This window comes from Haemaphysalis longicornis, unplaced genomic scaffold, assembly GCF_048455015.1.
Source record: "Haemaphysalis longicornis isolate Haplotype H1 unplaced genomic scaffold, Haemaphysalis longicornis Haplotype H1 scaffold_9, whole genome shotgun sequence".
Taxonomy (NCBI): domain Eukaryota; kingdom Metazoa; phylum Arthropoda; class Arachnida; order Ixodida; family Ixodidae; genus Haemaphysalis; species Haemaphysalis longicornis.
In genome coordinates, this window is record NW_027526460.1 from 119048385 (window position 1) to 119062858 (window position 14474).

Sequence of the window (14474 nt, forward strand, 5' to 3'; positions counted from 1 at the left end):
CGCCCAGAGTGGGAACCGAACCCACGCCTTTCGATTCGATGTCAAATACCTTACCAACTCGGCTATCTGGGCGACAGCGTTATCCTTCACTTTCAGGAATATTTATATTTAGTACAACTGTATCTCACGCTTGAGGGTGGTAGCCAGAGCAACTCTGGCTACGCGGGGAGAAGGGGACCTTCTTTTCAACGATCGGGGGGGTGACTAAAATGTCGACAGCCTGTCATGGGCGGGAAACTGGCGGAAAACACACTTATGCTATCTTACCATCAAGGCCTCCAGAACCTAGACCCTCGGTAGGCTTAGCTTTCGCTGAATAATATGGTTAGGAAATGAGGGGCGCGTTAAGGAAATACAGCAAGATAGGTCGGCAGTCGTCAACGCCTAAGGAGGCATAGGGGAATGATAAGGCGTTTTTTTAATACGTTTAATGAAGTTAACATTTTGTTAGTTTACGTTACTAGGAAAGAAAGAACGTTATACCTGGCTACACCTTGAAAGATGTAGCCAGGTAGAGTATTTGCGCTGAAAAAACAACAAAGTGGTTGATGCACCCTCTTGGCGACACACGATTCGCTCTGGGCATGCTCATAGAATGACGCGTTGCAACAGAAACGGCCACCTCTATCGCTGTCGCGGAGGAAAGATTTAAAAACTGTACAATGCGGGCTATTTATACTACGGCAAATACAGTGTTCTGGTGTTAAACCCTCTGTTCCTGCACAGGAACTCTGACTTGCAAATTATACAGCTGAAAATTAGGAAGCTAATTGTTAAAGCATACAAAACAACCCCAGCCGCGTGCTGGAACATCTTTTGGCTGGAAGGAAATGCGGAATGAATAAACCATTCGTGTAGGCTTGGAAGCATGCTTGCAAATAGAAGCCTTTCAAGAGAAGCTTCAGCTTCCCCAGCCCAGCTGTGCAGCGAGAACCAGGGAGATGTTTCGAACAATACTCTGTGTTGCTATGATAGCGGAAAATTTCGCTGTTGTGCGAGAAGTGCAAAAAATACTGCTTTAAACTCTTACACGAGTTTGAGACCCAGCACTGCAATCTTACCCGCGTTTGCGGAAATGTTTGAAATAAATACAATTCTTAGAAAATCAGTTTAAAGTCAGCGTCTTGTTTTCTTCACAGAAAAAAATTGAGTTTTTTCAACAATACAACCCTTTTCACTGCTTTGGTGGGCGGGAAAGCTTCGATGACACCAAATGTTTCAACAGACAAAAGACCATCCATAAATAATATATCCACCTACTTTGGAGGAATGGTTTCTTGAAAGTCGTGGTCAATTGTCTTTCTCGATTTGGCCACTAGTTTCTTGTTATGTCGGTGACATTACATTTTTTGCACCAGAGGCTTTTATCGGCAGGATCAGCCTTGGCACTTCGCCCACTCAAGTATTCAACCATATAATAATGCTTCTTTAATGCCCCTGCGCTGCACGGTTTTTCACGCGTACCTCAGGCGATCTGGTAGGAAAATGCCCTTTATTGCACATGACGGAAGGAGAAAAAAAAATAGTACCGCTTACTCGTTGCTTTATGAAGTTTCCGAGAAGGGACATTTTATGCATAATAGTGGCTATTAGATATCTGGTGTGACCCTGTTGATAGTAGAAACATTTATCAGACATTTTGTAATACTTCTCGGACTGCCGCTGCAGGTGACTTGTCGATAATTATTGCATTTAGAATTCACAAAAGGCAGATAAGTCACTCTGCTTCTATTGAAAGATGTCAACCGGTCAAGAAGATAGATATAGACTGCCAGTTATGTACATATTCTAAGGTTATGACTTGGTGTAATTCTGGTAGCCTTAAGAAGCAATAATAATTTGAATAGAATTGACACTTTCCAAAAGATTTTCGGTCAGGCTCAAGCAAAATTGTAATCTTTTTCTTCGTTTTCTGTTGATACATTAAATATTAATTAGATCATGGTACAGGCGCTTTCAAGAAGACTTAATAAACATCAGGTAGCCTTCTTAGGATTGAGCAATTTGTTTTGTATATTAGTGTTTTGAAGGGGTCCAGTTGCTCTGAGATTCTCAATTTTTGGGGCCCGATCATTTGGAAGAAGGGGTTTAGATAATACCATCACAGGGCCCATAAACGGCCAACACCTCCAGGCCCCGGGCCACTAGGGCCGCGTGGGTCGTTGCGGTTGGAGGTCTTGGGAGCAGACTCCTCGAAACCTAAAGCCATAGCGAACGTGCAAGATGGCGCCCAGCATTTCGTTTCTCATTCTGCTTTGTAGGCGCGATTTCACCAACTTCATGTGTGAGAATGCACGCTTGACATGGGCGCTGCTCAAGGGCATAGCCAACAACGACACAGCGAACACTGCTAATTCCTCGAAGTAGCTTTAACCACTCCAATTCGTGAAATGCAACACTTCTACTCAAAAAGAAGCTATGTCATTTTTGGTCACATTTGTTTTCAGGAAAAAAAAGCATCGCTGATAATATTGCGTGTCCAGAAGACACATATCAATTTCTAACTGCGCCCAAGCGGCAGAGGCCAATTGCTCATGTTTGGAAACCCCATGCGTCCCCATTGGCTTCCGAGCTATCAGCCATCCATCGATGACTCGTACGAAATATTGCTTGAGCGCCACGCAAACGGCAACCGGGAGGAGTGTCACACGGAAAGCCCATCGGAGGCCAAGCTTGAACAGACCGATACGCTTGGCTTGCGCGCTTTACCAGTGCTTGAACTGCGTTTCTTTTTCCCACTCTTTACAATATACGTCCCATATTTTCACCGCTTTGAAGCCATGGCAACGCACAACGACGACGGACATTGTTTGCAAGACATGGAGAAGAGCAAGGAAGGCAATGAAAACGAGGCACAAATATAGCCAGAACCCAGAAGCCTACTGATGATGGTGGTGGAGATGATGAATTGTGGCCACTCAAGCCGAGTGTTTGATCACAAATGAGCATGCGGGCTCTGCAGCGAAATTTCCCGTAAAAACACAAGTAAGCAAAAAAAAAACGTGACAAGCGACTCTAAGAATTTAGAACCGACTCCAAGAAAAAACAAGCCCAAATCCGCTTATAATAAGCGGAACTGGCACCTCTGAATACCATGCTCCCTAGTATAAAGCAGGGGACGGGGTACTTTCATCTTTCACTTGGTCATAGAGGTCCCGGAGCTCCCTGCCTGGTAAACAGACAGGGAGCCCATCCGCCGGAGCTTGACCACGACTCTGATGGCCACCGTTTGAGGTTTCTACCCTTCACCTTAAAACTCATTCCCACGGCCGGTTAAAGCGTGAGTATGGGGGCTCGGGGTCCGCGGTGTCGCCAACACCGTCAAAAAGATTACTCAAGCTGCCCCGTGCGGGGAATTTCATGGTACACGCGCTTCCAGGGAGACTGTTAATAAACATAAGGTAGCCTTCTTAGAATTGAGCAATTTGTTTTGTATTTGTATATTAGTGTTTGGAAGGGGTCCAGCTGCTCTGAGATTCTCAATAGCGAAGCTGTTGCAGAGTGTGTTGAATAATCGCATGCTCATTCATGTTGCTGGAGCACTAAAAGTGCGCATACGATGCTTTGTTGTCTTTAGCTCAGGGCAGAACACAGCATATGTGTTCACAAATGCACTGTACGGTGCATCGTGTGTGGGCTGTATGCCTATTCCCGTGGCCTTCTGATGAACTAGCTATGGATGGTATATACAAGGCCCACCTAGCTCTTGGGCCCTTGCGAAGAAGAGTTGTAGAAAACAAAGGTTGGGAGGCTTCGGAGGTCCCTGATATAGAGGCGGTGGCCGATGGCCGAGCTCGACGTGAACTCGACGTGAGGGGAAGGGTTTGGGTGGTGGAATGTCTCTCCTTGTATCCTTCAGATATTAATTCTGTCCGGAGCGAGCTAGCTAAGAACGAGAAAACGATCAATCAAAGCTGCTTTCTAAAAATAGCTGCAGGTACGTAACGTATATAATAAAGTGGCTGCTCATCCCAACTCGTACAAGGAGGAAACAAAGATTTTCTAACAACACAGTGTATTCCTAGTCTTCACACTTTAGCGTATTAGGTGAGCATAACGGAACGGAAGACGGCGAATACATGCTCTAAGTTGCATTCCTGCAGGACGTTTTTACATGTATCGGTAATATCTGAGTATACCCCTGTTAGGTATAATATTTATTAAGCTAAGCACAGAAGGTAAGTTCCAATAGCAGAAATGTGAGTAGCGAAGGTAATACAAAGGCCATCAAACGTCTTGTCGCGGGGTTACCGACGATGCTCCAACGTCTGCAGGAGCTCCGATATGAAATATTTGTTGTGGGAACTTTTAAAATATTTGGGAGGGCTGTTGGTAATCCTTTGCATCCCTGACATTTTTAAATGGTGTTTAACAATATCACTTATTGTGGAGCTGCTGTCCAACTTTGATGAACGACGACAAGATATGGTAAGCGCCGTTGCAAAAAATAAGTTTGTCACAGCGCAAGGGGAGAAGTAGATAACTAGGGGGTCAGGTAGGACACTATCAGCCAATATCTAGATGAGTCACTGTATCATCTGCGAATAAATTGCGCGTGGGCATCTAGTAGAGTGCGGCACAGTGGCGTCGGCACCTGCCGGAAGTCGATGGATTGCTAAAGACGCCCATGTTGCAGCTCACCCAAACAAACGGCATGCAAGGCATTCCCCTCAGTGTTTTGTTTCTATTCGGAAGTCACTGGAAATACGACACGGTATGTTACAACACAGCCAAAAGAAGCAGCAACTTTGTGTTGATAAGGAATGTTGATGCGCCTGCATATCCTTCTAAAGTTTGGAACACTAGTTCAGAACACTAGAACACTAAAGTTCGGAACACTAGCACACTAGAAACCAAAATCATAATTTTTGCTAAATTTATACAACGAAAGACAGAATAAAGTAAGCGCAGTGGGCTTTCTAAAAAAATGTTGTAGGACTCTACTACGCCTCTACTGCAGATCGTAGGCGTAGAACCGATTGGCTGGTTGCCTGCCCCCATTTTTGACTGAACATAAATCCACACTTTTTGGTTGCTATCGCTGACAGGGATACAAAGCGCATTGTCGTCAGTAACAAACGCCGTGATAACATTAGGAAATTACGTTCAGGCTCGGCTTTCAGGGGCGATGTGGGAGTGAAATGCGGTACGAGGCCTGTTCATTCAGCAACAATTGAAGTAGAGTGGGGCAAACGCTGCTTTTTTCAGTGATATAATTAGTTTGCCGCATGCCCTGGCTTCGAATGTAGCTCTTCTTGTTTTGAACTAAAATGAATTTTGTTGGATAACAAAACCGCAGTTCCAGCCAAGCGACGAAGGAATTGAAGGACCCCATAAATTATTGTAACCATTTCAAGGGAACTAGACGTTGCCGACTAGACGTCTCATCTCAAGATGACTGACGCCCGTCTACTGTTGCTGGGTGTGAAATAATGAGATGTTTGGGTTTTACACTGGAAACGGGCTCAGAATGTAATGTGTGCCATAATAGGCTAAAATTACTTCGCACTACACAGAGGCTTTCAGCCTGCGGCAAAAGTTGTGTGCAATAGGAATAGTTTCGTATAACGAGAAAGTGATGTTTATTTTTTCTGACGTCACCAACATGGATTGTCGAGAAATAAATCGATGTTGGCCATTCCGAAACAGCACCTTCCAGTGCTATTTTTTAACATTGCCTTTTTTTGAACACAAGTTCGTCCTGGATTTTATATGTAGTTCCTAAAACTTTCCCTTAATACGACGCGTCCTTAACTACGTATTAAGGGGACGGCTGGCGTAGGCAATGATGGGGACTTGACCAGTCTGGCGCTATGCGAGGACGGCCCTATGCCATAACTTGTAGCACTTGTTGGAATCTTCGTTGGAGATGACGGTTCCAGGTGGACCAAAACGGATTGTCATAAAAGGACCACTATCGAGTTGACGAAGGCTCCGGCTTGTGATGGACCCTGAAGAAATGAAATATCCTTCTTTGAGATAGGCTTTCTTTACGGGGTAGCAATATGGGCAAAGTTTCTTAAGAAGCACCTAAGGTATCAACATAAACCGAAAAAACATCGGAAATGTTTCGCAATGCATGGCTGTGGAAAATTTTTACCATCCAAACGGTCGAGTCGAACTTTATTAGAGTGCACAAGTTTACAAAAAATAATGATTTGGTGCAGCCATAGTGGCACTTGGATGAATTCAGTTGAAGTCCAGCCTTGAAGAATATATGGAAGGCAGCCTAAAGGTGTTGAAGGTGGGTATAAATGCGGACGAAAAAAATTATTATATGATATTTATTTTTTTATCAATTTATGATACCTTCAGGGCCAATGACATTACAGAGGAAAGGTGGGTGAGATACAAGTAAACAAAGAAGGAAGAAAATAAATTACAATATTAGCTAGTTATATACTATTAGCTAAATAACCGAGAAAGAAAACTCACAAACATAACAAGAAAACAAACGCTACAGAGCTCCTATTTATACAATTCCAGCTAGAAAATTGCGGAACTGTTCTTTATAAGTAATAGATACAGCAACAGAAGAAGGGCGGTTCCATTCCCTACTAGTCTTGGGCAAGAAAGAGTGAAAGAAATACCTTGTGTTGCAAGTGTCAATTCCAACTTGTGGGTGTTGTCGATACGATGAGATCGATAATGGGGCGTAGCGATAAATTGGCCATGTTGAATATAGTGATGATACAGTTTGTGAAAAACAGTTGGTCGGAAAATTTGACGGTGTGGTGACAGGGATGGGAGGGCAAGGGTAGATTTCATGGCAGTAATACTGGCTGTTCGACTGTAGGTCGACAGAATAAAGCTAACGGATTTATTCTGAAGACGTTCTAGGGCATTTTTAAGTTTATCCTGACTTCGGACCCATACCGAGCATACGTACTCCAGTTTGCAACGTTTTAGTGTTTTGGAGGGCTTTAGTTTAAGTTGCGATGGCGCCTTATAAAAATTACGACGTAAGTAAATTAACATGCGGTTTGTGTTGCCAATTACATATTCAGTTGAAGGTTCCAGGCTAAGTTAGTAATAATGTGTATGCCAAAGTATTTATTAGTTGTAACCTATTTTAATTGGACATTTTTACGATAAAAGGTGTTGGCAACACCTTGGGGCTGGAAATACGCATCACTTTACATTTCTTAATGTTCAGTTCCATTGACCAGGCTTTGGACCAGTTAGCAACAGCAATAAGGTCAGACTGTAATGGTGGTGCCATTGTCACAACTGTTTCAAGAAAAAGAATACAACCTTCTACAAATAGAAGAACATTCCAGTTTAAAAGAGTAGCCAAGTAGTTGATATAAATAAAGAATAATAGCGGCCCAAGAACTGATCCCCGTGGAACACCCTAGGTAACGTGACTAAAACCAGAACGACACTGATTAGCAACAACAAACCGAGAAGGATTAGTAAGTTAGAATTATATCTATTTTAGCAATGTATCGTCTAAATTTAAGTTATTTAGTTTATGAAGCAGCAAAGTATGTGAACACTTGTGAAACGCTTTTGAAAAATGTAAGAGGATGCAATCGGAATGAGATGATCGATCTAAGATTTAGTGCAATTTTTTGGTATTCAGAACGTTGGATTGGGAACAGGTGGGAGTAAGGGTTAATGGAGAATACCTCAGTAACCTCAGATGTGCTGATGACGTTGCCTTGCTAAGTAACTCGGGGGACGAATTGCAAAGCATTCTTTCCGCACCAGACGAACGGAGTAGAACTGTGGGCCTGAAAATTAATATGAAGAAAACTAGAGTAATGATATTTAACCTCGGGGCAGCACAACAGTTTGGGATAGGTGGCGAGGTAGTGGAAGTGGTAAAAGAATATATCTACTTAGGCCAAGTTGGGATCCCAGATCCCAACCATGAGGCAGAGATAATTAAAGGATGAGAATGGGGTGGAGTGCCTACGGCAGACATTCTCAGATAATGAATAGCAGCCTACCATTGTCCCTGAAGAAGAAAGTGTATGACAGCTGCATCTTACCGGTACTCACCTACGGTGCAGACACTTGGAGGCTCACTAAGAGGGTTCAATTGAACTGAGAACGACTCAGCGGGCAATGGAGCGGAAAATGACAGGTGTAACATTAAGGGACAAGAAGAGAGCGGAGTAGGTCAGGGAACAAACTCGTGTTAAGGACATACTAGTAGAAAGTAAGAAGAAGAAATGGACGTGGGCAGGGCATGTAATGCGCAGACAAAATAACCGTTGGTCATTAAGGGTAACAGAGTGGATCCCTAGAGAAGGCAAGCGTGGCAGGGGGCGGCAGAACGTTAGATGGGCAGATGATATCAAGAAGTTTGCGGGGATAGATTGGTCACAGCTGGCACAGGACCGGGGTAATTGGAGAATAATGGGAGAGGCCTTTGCCCTGCAGTGGGCGTAGATAGGCTGGTGATGATGATGATGATGATGTGTCTGAAACCTATTAGTTGTGTTTCAGACAAGTATGACTTACAGAACCCACGTTGAGCTGCGGAAAAAATGAGTTAAGCAAAAAAAAATGAGAAAAAAATGTTCAGAGTACCGGCGTAACAGCCATATCGTGAGCTATGGATGTAAAAAACGACGTGGCACGGAATTCGTTGGGCTGAGACGTGAAGTAGCGTCATTCTTTAACGACAGTTGCGGCCAAAGTCTGAGCCGAGCCTTAGACTCAAGAAAGTTTACCAAGTTACTGTAGGGGATGTGTTCTAATATTTTCTAACAGTTCTGAATGTTTTCATAAAAACGTTACGGAAAAAGCTTAGGTGAGAGAAATAGGGCGATAATTCAAAGGAGAGTTTTTGCTGCCTGATTTAAAGACTGGAATCATCTTTTGCATCTTTAATTGTTTAGGAAGCTTACCTGTGTCGAAATACTGCTGGAATATGTTTGATAATATCATTAAACAATATGCACTAGTGCTTTTCAGAACTATTGTGTTCATACCATCAAAGCCTCGATGGCTCTGGATGGAATAACTCGATGAAATAACTCTATGGCGAGTTATTTAACCCATCGATAAGCTTAGCGGAGCCAGATACATGTCTTTGTACAGTAGGCGTAGATGCATAATTCAGTGCTTGCGTTGAGGGCATTTCATTTGAAGAATCAAAGAAAAATTGCTGATAAAGGTTTCGTTAAGTGACGCACAAAGAGTGTTGGGGAAGGGTGTGTCAGATGAATTATGCAAGGCAATAGTGTCATGAGGGGGAGGGTTGATGGTCCGAAAAAGTGTTTTTTACATTTGAAGCCCGCATCGACGGGAGGACGTTAGATAAAAAAAAAATTTCTTTCGCCGTTTTAATAGCTGAAAGATATGCTTCAGTTGAAGTATTGTACGTATTTCCACGTAAGCTGGAAGGGGAACGTTTAGTGTCGCAATAGGGACATTTGTTCTTGTTCGATAACCATTTTATATGAGTGTTAAACCACGGTGGGTGAGAATGCGGGGTAATGACTCGCTTTGGAATATACTTTTCGATTAGTTCATGCACTTGGTTTTCCAATACGTCTCAGTTGGATTGTAGTGAGTTATTGTCGAAGTTGCTCAAGAAGACATCTGTACATGTACCAAGTTCAGCATTTGTGTTGTAGTTGAAAACAGTTTGGCACTTTTTCGACCATTCGGGCACGGCATTTTTATATGAAAGTTAGGCAGTAGATGGTCACTTATTCCATGAAACAAGGTCTAGTGGGTTTTATGCGGTATGTGGTAGCCTGAATGGCTCGGAAACAACCTGGGTGAATGAAGCGGTTTAACACACGTCCAAGAATCCTTGCGATTCGGTTGAAAACAGAGATAACGTGAGAGGACTAGTATTCCACGTTATATCAGTGTAGTTGAAATCACCTAAAAGAAAGAGGGGTGATGGAGAGAACCACGCAGTAATTTCATTAAAGATGTCATGCAGTTCATTTACAAAATAGGCTGAAGAGGACCGGGATCTATAGCACACGCCAAAAATGAATTGGCTATGGCTGACTGTTACTAAGGCCCAGATGACTTCGACATTACTGCGAAGTGATATGCTCGATGAAGGAGTTTTGTGAGAAATCGCCAGAAGTGCGCTACCACCTCGCGATGTAGTGTGGTCGTGTCGATGTATGTTAAAGTGTAGAGCTTCTTTAAAGATTTGAGAGTTTTGTATATCCAGAGGCAACCAAGTTTCCGTGAGTGCGATAATATGAGCAGAACAAGTACCTATTGCTGATGACGAAGAATCATCTTTGTTGACGACACTGCTTGCATTGGTGAATATTACAGATATTTGTGTGAGCGGCCGTCTACTGCCCCTCTCGTATTCCTGGGCGACATCGTTTGTAGCGGCGGTGGCGTTATCATGTGCCTCAGGGTGTTCACTGACCTTAATTTCCTCCATGCTATCCGGGATTGCGTCCGGGATAGCATCCCGGGATTGAGTCCGGAATAGCACTTCTTATTTACAATGAGCTTGTTGTAGCTGAATAGAAAGAGAGGGCCACCGGGTTGGCCTTTGCTGAATTGAGTTAGTTTTTACGGGTAATGCGAATAGCCGGCGAGAAGTCGTCAGATATTGTTAAATTCTTTGGTTTTAACAGCTTACGTGCGGAAAATACCTGCTCTTTAGTTTTAAAGTTCCAAACTTTTGGAAAAACAGGACAGCATTTCTTTGGTGATAGCATGCCTATACGATGAGTGAGTTCAATTGAGCCTGCGGGAAACGAGTTCACTTAACACTTGAGTTGTTTTACCTTCCGTTTGTTGCCAAGTTTCCTTAGCAACAGGCAAGTCATAAAAATTAGGTTATTTCTGCGTGAGCGGTATTTAAGTTCATCAATACCTGACTGCATGATATCGTTCTGTACAGCCAGTGATTGAGTAGTCGACTGAACCTGTGTAATTTGCGTGCCAAGGTCGTCTATTTTACTGGATCTTTTTTTTTCTAAGGCGCCAAACTCGCTTTGAATTTGAATGTCAGATTCCTCGGATTCAATGCTTATTGTCTTGATTTGAGGCTTTTTATGTCTGCTGCTAGATCATTTTGAAGTTTTGAACTCTGAATTGAACGCGTGTGAACGTCTTTTAGCAACCGAAAGAGAGCCCCCGTTTGCTAACTTGGGTTTTCCGGTAAAGATTCTAGATCAAGACGGGTGTCTGCTCTAGAGGTAGGCCCAGGGTTAGATTCAATATTGCCGCAACACAGTAACAGCAAAGCCATAGAAAAACTCTCCGACAAGGTTTCTCTTAAGACGCGTGGGCATGGGAACAGCAATAAGCAACGATCGTCGCTCTTTTCACTAACAGACGCAAGTAAGTGTACTCCTGCATGGTGAAAGTGTGAAGATTAGGGGCGGTGCCGAAGGAGCTGCTCCCATTCCAACTTGAAGGAACGCTGGCGGGATGGCCGCTGATATCGTCCCTGGCAGATGATGCGGTTGTCCATTGCGCAGTTCGGCAGTAGTCGAGTTGAGGCGTTGCCAACCAGTCGGGGACGAGCATGCAGCAGGTCGGCGTAGTTGATATTAGGTGCGAAGTACCTTAATACCTCCCAATGTCCGTCCGCGTCCATCCTTGTGCACACCACCATTAAGTGAAAATCAAGCGAAGTTCGATTTGAGCCGTGAGTTGCAGTTTCATTTAGGGAATAATCAAGCTGCGGCTCAAATCGAATGACACTCGGGGCGCAAACCGGATGTCATTGTGGGTGCAATTTGGATCTTATTTCGAGTCCCCGTACTCCGCACCCTAGCCATCATCCACGGAGTGGAGATGCTGCCATGTTTTTCTTCATGTAGATCAAACGAAGAGGCCGTTACCGGAGGAGTGGCAAAGGAGCTTGGGCAGCCACTGACCGCAACCTATAACTATGGCACGAGGAGCGCGTGAACGACCTGCATGGCGAAAGTTTGATGATTAGGAGTGGTGCCGAAGGTGCTATTCCCATCCTTACTCTCGCATAGATAAGAAATGCCAGTAAAACATTTTAAGCAGTGAAGACTGAGCCTATCGTTCTTTTAAAAGTGGCTGCTGCATTGCACAGGCCGAACGGGTATATTTTGAATCAAAAGAGACCGTCAAGAGTAACAAAGACGACGTTTTCGTGGTTCATTTTGTCCGCAGTGATCGGTCAGTACCTTGAACGAAGATCTATCGGAGACAAGTATAGAGAACCATGTTTGCCGTCGAGCGCATCGTCTATCTGAGGTAAATGGTATGTTGTTCGAATGGCGATGGTGTTCACAATACCTTCAAGTGTTTTCATTTTTTACCAGGAAGACATAAAGCCCCTAATGTGGAAGAAGTTTTGAAGATATCATTAGTTAGCGTTTTTTCTACTTCAGATTCAATGATACGGCGTTGAGGGTTCGGTACATTGTAAGAGCGGTGTTAAATAAGCTGGTTAATGCCGTGCTGAACAACAGTAGTATCAGCAAGGTTAAGATTGCCAAAATTGAAAATATCAGCATTTTCGAGCAGGAGGTCATGGATGTTGTAAGCTTGTCCAGGTAAAAGATCATATGCTATAATCTTCGATGCGAAAGCCGAGAGTCTCTGAGAAGATTTTGGTGTGTATTAGAATACGGTGATTTTGATTGAGGCAACTGAAACAGTTCGCATTCGTGGAGAGTGCGCAAAGTCACAAGGAAGAGCCCTTGAGGTCAAAGGTCAGGGCATATCCCTAATTTAGAACGTAATGGTAGTTTTGATTGTTATTAACAGTAACAATCGTGTTGGGTACAGTCACATCCCGAGCAAGCAAAATGTCTATTTTGAAACAAAGACGTAGTCACCGTCTGCCACTGCCGGGGAACACGAAACCGGCACAAATGTAGTGGCGTTCGGTGGTTACGGGTCGAATACAGAAAAATACAGGCGAGTTTTTGCAGGGTCTATAGGGACAGCAGCGTGAGGGAGTTCCGGCTGAATTGTGCCTGCTGACGAATCAATAAGCGCGGAATGTTTATCGAGAAAGTCGATGTCAAAGAATTATGATACGGGGGCGGCCCTGGAGAACAGGAAAAAAACAGGGATGTGGGGACGGGCAATCGTCGCACGGGCGGTGGATAGACCGAGTATTGGAGGTGTGCTGTCGCCGGGTTGGCGTAATAACTTTCTTTAGTTTATGTTCAAAACTTGTGCTAATAACAAATATCGAAGATACTGTGTCAATATTTGCGTGTACCAGCGTGCCGTCTAAAATTACGTTAACTAGGTTCTTAGTTTGGGGGGAGGACAGTAGAGAATTCTCGACCCGGGTCGTCGATGCACGGTTACGTCTACGCGCAGCACTTGTTAATTTGCTGTAGAGGGACGTCTATTGTTGGTCGGTAGAGGCGGGCTGAAATTTTGGTATGGTGGAGAATACCGACCTTGTGGTGATGGTGAATGCGTAGGCCTAGACGGAGGAGCATGGCGTAAGAATGTCTCAAGGGTGGCGAGGTGCACACTGATTGCGGCGCGAAAGGCAGCAAACTGGCCTGGCGGTTAGTATCAATGGTCTAGACGGCAGCGATGTAGGTTGAGACACTTCCACACCAAAACAAAATTGGGAGGTCATAGGGAGTGTGCCACGCAGCTTTATTGAAAAATTGTGGGGGGTATGTTCTGAAGGGAAAGGGCGGGTTCAGGCCGTATTGGGCAGTTATCCGAATGGGCCATCGCACAGACAGACGAGAGGTCCAGCTTTCGTATTCCTGGAGGACAGCCTGAGTGAGTGAAAGAGAAGGTTGGTTCTCTGTTACCAGTGGCAGAACAACAGCCATAGCTACGGTTACCAGGCGGATAATAGTCGTCAACACCACAGACGTGATCGAGTAACAAGCTGTAGGCGGCATGTCATCACAAAAACAAATGGCAGGCGTCGTTTGCAGCTGGGAAAAGTGTTGGCAAACGCGGTGACGTTTGGCTGTGAAAACCGGCGACACTCTGTGATAACATCAACTGTGCCACAGTTCTTAAAAAACATTTGTTGAAAAGCATGGTCAGAAATGCCTTTATTGACCATTCTAAGACCGGGAGAGTCAAAAACGAGCTCAGGCGAAGCGCACTGAGAGTCGTTTCCGCAGACTCCTACCTCGCCCACACCTGACTCCATGTGGTGTTCCAAGGGCAAAGTTGGTGCCGTGGGGTGTTTACCGGCGCCTAATGGGGTGTGCGGCATTTTCCCTCGTGGCCGTGTGGTGGAAAACCCAATATCACGTTCTTTCCAGGTGTGCCTGACTCATTCAGCGATAGGTCCTTGACCACCTAATAGGCGGGGTGTGGGCAACCTGTTTACGACTGCCACTCCCGGCTTATCCGGGGTGGTCACGGACATTGACGTTTCCGAACCTGGCGAATCGTGCGCAAACCCGCGGGGGGCAGTACAAGGCCCTGAGCCCCTTTGGCGACCCACGGAATCACACCCGTTTAGAGTTTCAATATGGTGATTCTAAATGAGATTTCTAGCGGTGCGTGCGCATGTTGAACACCGCTGGTAGGCTAGTTCGTGACTG

The 14474-nt window shown here is 44.5% G+C and overlaps 1 non-coding gene across 1 annotated transcript; it reads right to left on the reverse strand.

Moving 5' to 3' along the window:
* On the reverse strand, positions 1-72 carry Trnar-ucg (transfer RNA arginine (anticodon UCG)). Its single transcript has one exon. It is a non-coding gene; the product is annotated as a tRNA-Arg (tRNA).
* Between the last annotated feature and the right edge of the window lie 14402 nt (positions 73-14474).